This window comes from Tauraco erythrolophus, chromosome 5 (assembly GCF_009769465.1).
Source record: "Tauraco erythrolophus isolate bTauEry1 chromosome 5, bTauEry1.pri, whole genome shotgun sequence".
In the NCBI taxonomy this organism is placed as follows: Eukaryota; Metazoa; Chordata; class Aves; order Musophagiformes; family Musophagidae; genus Tauraco; species Tauraco erythrolophus.
In genome coordinates, this window is record NC_141469.1 from 71,899,299 (window position 1) to 71,907,386 (window position 8,088).

Below are 8,088 nucleotides of genomic sequence, written 5' to 3' on the forward strand. Positions count from 1 at the left end.
CCGTTGCTTTGGCCTCGTTATCCCGTCCTCAGCTACAGCTCCCGCATCTCCGGAGGGCACGCACCACAGGCTGGGAAACTGGGAGAAGGCAAAGCGAACCCTAATCAAGCAAGGCGGCTAGTTATTACCAACCTACTATTTCTACTGCAAAAAGCCCTGGAGCAGCAAAACCGCTCGCCTCATGTATGTTCATTAGCAGCACGGATAAGAGCAGCATTGATTGCAGGCTATAATTAGATCTCCGGGACCTTTCTGGACTGGCTTTCTCCGGCATTGTGCTACTTTGAAAGCACTTCCAATTTCTTTTCTCATTCTTTTTTTCTTTTCTGAATGGCTGGGATGGCATTTCCCTATTCAGCAGATTTGGGACAGTTTCTGTTTTCTCCATTGTGGCTCCAGAGCTCTTCCCAACTTGGTGCCACAAGGCCCACACCACAGAGTTAGCAAAAGCTCCATTGTTTGACTGCTCCTGGTCCCTTGGGCTGTAGAGTTGGCCACGCCGTAGCTCTCTTCTTAGCACTGCATGGCTAACCTGCCAGGCAGCCCTACCCACTTCAGTTAACTTGCCAAGATGTAGTTTCTTGAGCATCTTCCTCTGATGACGACTCTGATTTTCCTGGAATTGCTTTCTTAGGATGTTCTGCGTAGCCAGCCTGGAGCATTCCCAGAAGAGACGGATGCAGTAAGCCTGTGCTAAGCACGTACTCCCAGCACAGTGGCCTACATGGAAATTATTACTCTTTCCCTGGAGTGCTGTAAAACAGTCTCAGCATCCACTCAATGAAAACAGGGGAGGAAGAATCAAGGGAAAGACCCACGTCACAATGGTCTGGTGTTCACATATCAATACTCCACATGGCAAACAGGAGCCAGGGGTGTCCCTGCTTCTGGCTTCCCCTCCAAAATGCTGGTGCATTGGAGACAACCACTGAGCAAGGCTCTGCAGTGGGCATGGGCCTTCTGTGCCGCACCATGTCCATCTTGCTTTGCCGCATCCATGGACCGTTCCTGTATCTTCTGCCACGCTGCTCACATAGCAGCCAGGATGAAAGGGCAGAGGTGCTGACAGCACACCATGGGGTAACAGAACCAGAGGTAAATATGCACATGGAAGCTCAGCTGACCCATGTGCTGAAGGAGGGTATCTGAGGTAGCATGGTTTGTACCTCTGGTTTTGAACCCGAGGCCAAACCGGAGGAGATTAAAGCATATTTTTGAGTGGCACTCTCTTTCAGGACAGAAATTCAGCCAGGAGAAAACATTTTGGTGATGAGCTACCTTTTGGCTTCCTGGGTTCTCATTGGAGACTTGCTGACCTCATGCTGACGTGTAACCTGAACTAGATATACTGAGTGCCTGCCTCTTCCCAATACCTTCAGGCAGCAATACAAACTCTGACCCACCCAATGCAAGTTAATTGTGCTATCTTCTGCAATGTCAACATGACTTTTATCCTATTGTTTGTGTTCAAAGCTATGGGGATTGTTAGAAGCAATTTTATCTTTATTCCATAGCCTTCCTTTCCCTCCTTTTCCCTAATCTTAAATTGCTTTTCTGCTGGTTTAAAGTAGTTTAAAGTTAAAGCTCTGCTCTGAGAAATTACTTTGTGAAACTGTATTTGCTTACATATTAAATTTGTTCCCTGTGTGAGCTCTAAGCCAGATCTGCTGAGGTTAGTGGCTGTCATCTGGTTTATTGCTTGTCACTCCTCTGAACCCAGTAAGAACCAGTCCAGCAAAGGGAGCAGAAGTTTTATTCTGCGTGATTTTCTAATTACCTACAGCAGCTCTGCACGTGCAAACCACAGTGTCTATCCAAAAGGTCATCACTGGCAGAACATGGCCTGGCTGGAGCTGACAAACTTGATTATAAGCAAGGGGTGAAAAAGAAATTCCAAGCTCAAGTTTCAGAGCCCTGCACAGGCTCTGACCCAGTCCACGCTAATTAGCACTCAAAAATTTAAGCTCGAGATCTCCAGCTGCAGGAATGGCAAGAAGGAGTTCTCTAAACTGGGCAGCACGAATTGAGTCTCCCCATTGACTTTCTTTCATATGTAGGTGATTTTTGAACAATGGCCTTTCAGTAACTAACTCCCCACCTCCCCTGTAGGTCTTACAAGCTGTCTAGAGCAGCCTGTAATAAACCAGGCCTGGCAGCACTGTAGAATAATTTCTAGTACAGAACTGCCCAAGCGGTAGGACAAGAACGTTTCTAACCGGCAGAGGCTGAGGACAGAGCCTCTCTCTCCCAAGACGACCGTGGGTTTTCAGCACTTCGGTGTGGTGGGAAGAAGAGATAGCCACAACCATTTCTGTCCCAAGGCATTTGACAAGGCAGTGCACAGTTTGCACTGAAGCCAAAGTCCACTGGTTTAGCAACAAAAAGGCCGGGAGCACCTGACTTTCTAATGCAACCTGATACCACTATTTAATGTCTACAGTGTGAATTATTAACAGAGTTCCACCCAACGCCTTATCATTGGGAGGCTGGAAAAATTGTGAACTTTCAAGGTCAGGTTCAATTTTCCTCGTCTGACCTAGATTCTATAACTCTCCTCCTATCTTAACCTTATTTACACTTTTACATTGACATGTATAACACGTGGCTTACCACCCTTCCATAAAAAGATGAACGGGGGGGTGAAGGTCACTGCTACCTGTCTATTGGAAGGGGACAAGCTGAAGGGGAGACAGAAGGAGAGAGAAAAGGTGGTTCTGTTTCCTTTTGATATAGTTTGGTGCTGAAAACGCACACACCTGAGGAGAAATTGAATGTTTAAAGGGCACCATGACAAGGACAGGTTTGCAGGGTAAAGACAAATCCCCTCCTGGCCAGACAGAAATTCAGGTCATCTCTGCCTCTCCCAGGCCACTCTCTCATCCTCTCATCTCCCCCTTGCCCTGTGCTCCCCTGGCAATCTTCCTGATAGAAATCCCCATTTCCAGTGTCCCATTCCCCTCCTGGTCTCCTCTTCGCACCTCGGTTTCCCTCTGGAAACCTACCACTGACAGAGGAGCCCATCACATCATCCTCTCTTCTGTCAGGGGCCAAGCCATCTCCCAGGTTTCTCCTGAGATGTCCGCAGCTAAGTGGTACCTGAGCATCTGGATGCTCCTGCTGCCCATGCAGGCTGCACAGCAATCCCTGCCGTGCCGTGAGAAACGTGACAGCCATGCTGCTCAAGGGCCTGGCTTCTCGCCCCATAATTGGCTTGAAGAAGAAGGAGAAAAAAATTGTTTGTGAGAGTATCGTGGAGAGACATCGAGACAGGGCCATTAATGACAGGTCAGACATAACCTGCAGGCCACATGTCATGGGGCCTTGTGGTAAGGCCATCCTGTGGTATGTGCAACTCAACGTGCCTTTGTCAGGAGGCAAACGTAACCCTCGCTTCTGGGGACCTGAAGCTACTCAACCTTTACACTGCATATCCAGATGCTTTGTGGTCATCTTGGGAAATACCTCAGAACCCCCAGGAGTCTTTCTCCCTTCTATGAACGACCTTCGCCGGGTCCTGTGCTTATCCCCTACCACTGCACGGGGTGCCACAATGGGCAGGCATCATCCTTCTTAACCTTTACTTAGCTTAGCTTACCTAGGCTTACCTTGACTTACCTAGACACAGACTAAAAGAGCTTTTGACTCACTCTGGGCGGTTGCTCCCTAGGACCGCCCCATTGGCAGCTCGTCCCACAGGGTGCTACAAGAGCCCTCAGAGGCTTTGTGGCCGGGCAAAGTGGGCAGTAAATCCAGCAGAGAGTGGAGCTTCCTTCTGAGGCACGTGGATCTTGGCCTTGGTGGGCGCAACGCCTTAGGCTACTGACCTGCCGGCCCATCCCCTGCCACTGCTCACTGTTGTGGATGCCCTCCGTCCTCAGGAGTGAGTATCCAGATGCTTTTCCCCAGAATATACGGCATTTATTTGTAACACTTCAAGAATTATCCTTGCTTTGTTTTCTGGCCACCTTCCCAATTTTTTCCAGGGCAACTTGGGCTGTTATTTCATGCCATGTTCAAAATCCTGGAACGTCATTGCAGGTGAGTGCCCTCACTCGCCATTGAGATGTGCAGTCTCAAACTCCCCTTTACACAACCCTCACCTCTGCACGCAGACCACAGCCGTCTTTCCGTGGGATCCAGTCTGCTACTCAACACCTCACAGACCTCTGGTGATATTATACCCAGCACAAACCATTCCTCCATGGAGCCTGAGTGTCTCCCTTTCCTGCCAGCACCACGCAGAGACACTGGCCCGCTCCTTCCCAGCAGTATTTTCTCTTTTGCAAAACCACAACTGGCTCCTGCTTTACAGCAGCAGAAGCAGATCTCTCTGTTTCACTGTGTTACTAGCAAGTGAAGTTATTTCACGGTGTTTGCCAAAATATTCTTTTCCTGGGTTTCAGTATGACCAGGAACAGGAGGAAGATGCTGTTCTAGTTTCATCTGTGTGAAGAAGTGTTTGGCATGCAGCTGAACAGCAGTGCATGGCACAGCTAAACAAGAGCGGGGTGTCTCTGCTGGTAGGCAGGCTGCCTTCAAGATGAAACACATCTGCCTAGAGAGCTTGCGGAGCCTCCTGGAGACTGCCATCCCAGGAATAGCTCTTGAGGCCAGCCTCTCGCTTTTCGTAGGGTAGCACCCAGGGAAAGCCCAACTGCCCATACAGGAACCATCTTCCAGGACATCTTCCAGTGCTACTGGCTCCCCACGACTGTCAGGTCTCTGTGGTCGAGGCGCAGAGGTCCGCACGGACCCCAGCCATGCATGTGAACCCAGCCCTGGTGTTGGAGCGAGAGTGGGGACAGCCCCGGGAGTGACTCCATCTGTGTGTCCACCCTGATGAGACAAGGTGCTCTAGACAGGGCACGCACCTTGGGGCACAGCTGAATACTTCCCTCTTTATGGAGAGGAGATGGAAAGAGGCCAGTGACCTGGGAGGGACTGGCAGCCATGCAGAGGGCCAGGGAGTGCAGCCTGGGAGAGGCTGGAGAAGGCTGGTTGATGGGGAAAGGTGGAGAAATCCCACCCCATTCCTCCTTGGTGGCTTTGCTCTCTCCTACCACTTCTAATACACAAACACAAGGAAAGCAGCTGTTGGTTGGTGAGAGGGTGTGCCTTTGGGCTGGAGGAGGAGGGAGGGACCTGGAGACTAAGGCCGGAAAGGGAGGTGGAGATGCCTCTGCATCCTCCAATGGGAATGATGGGAGACTGAGACTTCTCAGCCTGAAAGAAATGGTGGTGGGAGACCTCTTCTGTTTGCACCTCCTCAAAGGAGAGGAGGGCTCTCCGGACTCACCGCAGCCATCCTACTCCACCATAGTGCTCCACAGCAGAGGAGAGTGAGGAACTAGAGAGAGGTCACTCCCTTGCCCCAGACACAGCAGCAACCACATACAAGGATACCTCGAGGTGAGGTAAGGTGCATGTTTCTCATCCGCCCAGCAAGCAGCTCTGCCCAACAGATTCCCCTGAGGAAAGAAGGAGGAAAATGTGCATGACACCCTGACCAGAAGCCAGCCAGCAGCTCACAGCCACATCAGCTGTCGTGAAACTGCAAAATAACCTTGTGGCTTAGCCTAGCCAAACCCTATCGTTCCGAAATTAATTTTGTAAAGCATATGAAACTCCAGTCTGAAGGCCCATAGGAAACATCCCAAAAGACAGACATAAAGTTTTCTCAAAGTTTCTTGTAGGGTAGGCTTCAAAGGCCTTCCTTAGGTGACCACGAACAGTCACCTATGCACGGGGTGGCAGAATCAGCTGTGATTTTGCTGGAGCCAGTTAAACTTCAGAGGCAGAATATTCTCCCCATGAGACAACGTGACGCTGCTTAGGACCAAGCTTTTCATAAGAAAAGGCTGGGCTGACCAATGGCTTGGTTAGAAGGAAAACCATAAGATTTTAGAAAGCCAAACACCTTTGTGTTTTAAAACTGTGTGATGAAACATTTGGAGAAACCCAAACCAAAGTATCCCTTGTGCCTCGATTCACATTTGCTTTGACGCTCCATCTCAGTTTGGGGTGAGGAAAGAGTGAAAACTCCATAGTTCTCCTGGCACAAGCAAACCCCTCCCTACAGCGTGTTGGAATTTGCCGCGAGGGCGGCCCGACGGCTCGCAGGGAGCGGTGCCTGTGCACAGCGCAGCTATGGCTCCTTCCCCACCAAAACTCAGGCACTCAACTTAAGCCTCGCGTTCGCTCTTTTAACCAAAAAGAAGGATTAACGTGGAAAAAATTCCTCTGTGGGTATGGCGTTGGAGCCCGGGGCTTCCTTGACTCATAGCGTTGGCAGAGCATCCCAAGCTGGACTTCGGAGTTGGACACAGGCTTTGGCAACCTTAAAATCCCAGTGCGACTCGGGCCCCGCTGTCTGGAAAGGCTCTGCTGGGCTCTGAGCCTGCTCCTCCTCTCCCAGGGCAGGGTTATTACTGCTTGTTGGCTCCAAGCCTGTCCTCTGGTGAGAGCAGTCATATTTTCTCCAGCTGCTGCAAGTCTCTTTTCATCAGCTGTTAACCCTCACACCAGAGACAGCTGCAAACTCACAGGATACCTGTCCTCCCCCTCGATGTGAATCCCATCTTTGGGATGCTTTGGTTTTCTGTAGTTTCTCCCAAGAGGAGATGGAGAGAAGACAGCTCTCCTTCCTGCTGCCTCCGTGGGACAGGCTAACAAGAACACGTGCCTGCTATTCCTTCCTCTGAGATAAGACGAACAGAGACCATCGTAGACAGACACAGGGTGCCTGTGGCAGCCATCCTATCTTTCTCCTGCCTCCAGAAACGTCAGATCAGCAATGCTGTTAAAGCACTGAAACCACTGCCTTGCATGGAGGTAACCAACACTGATTCACAGCCCTTCCATGGCGAGGATCGATCCAAACAAGCCAGGCAGCAATCAGTGCTGAGACCTGGAGACGGGAGAAGCCTGGAAAGGCAGAGGAGGTGAAGTTTCCCGAAAGGTGAGGAAGAAATGGCATACCTCTTCATTGAATTCATGAGGCTGAGACGGCAGCCTGTGAAGATGTCAAAGGATACATGGCGCTGGGCCTTGGAGTGGAAGAGGCAACGCTGCTACAGATAGCAAAAGCCCCATGAAAAGAGGTGTCCAACTGGCTGCCCTTTGAGTCAGCCTGAAGGATCTCAAAGGATCTGAAGATGAAAGGAGTAGTGGGCAGATCAAGGGGTCAGGCAGAAAGCACCAGCCCAGCTCCAGGCAGCCTTTTGCACAAAGGGCTGAATGCAGACAGAAGGAAGGTCAGACAGAGAAGAGGGAAGCCCGGACATCTACCCAAGGCTACTGAGGAGCAGTCTGACCGGGAAAGATCAGTCCTACAAAGCTGTAAGGCCCATCAACCACTTCTCTGGGTTTGCTTTTGCAGCGAGAGGTGTGTGATGGGCACCCAGCCCAGTCCATGCTGATGGACCTGAACGTGACTGCAGAGGAATGCTGTCAGGCAAAGGTATTCACAAGAGATGAAGGCCATGGTGAACATTTTGGTGATGATTACCAGGTTTTAAGCCTGTTGGCAAGGTTTCCAGACATGGAATTTTCCCCGTGAAGTCATCTGATGGACCTGTGCTGGAGCCAGAACCTCGCCATCTTCCATATACGGAATAAAACCTTGTGTCACTCCTGCCCCCCCTCTCTGCATTTCTAAATTCTGTTTAAAAATAGGATGTTTCCGAGTTCACCCTCCCCTAGTGAAAACCATAGGAACAGTTGCTATCCAAAACAGTGTTGTCATGAGTTGTGTACACTGAAAGACTGTAAAACTGGAGTGCAGAATGCCAGTGACCTCAGGAGAGGGAAAAACGGCTGCAAAATTGCTTCCTCTCCATTCAAACGTGTTGCTTTCTCAGTCAGTGCCTGCCAAAAGATACAAATGCTTTTTGATTATTTGGCCCCCAAAATCATTAAGCAGATGAGTACCAAGCTAGCTGAGGTCTGATATATTTGCCTTTTTTTTTTCTAATGAGCATAATACATTTTGTTCAAAAAACATCTTTGCCGTGCAAAAGAGCAAAAGCCAGCAGTCCATGTTTAATTGGGTCCCTGTATGTTTGGCTTATATGCACTTTAGGAGAGAGA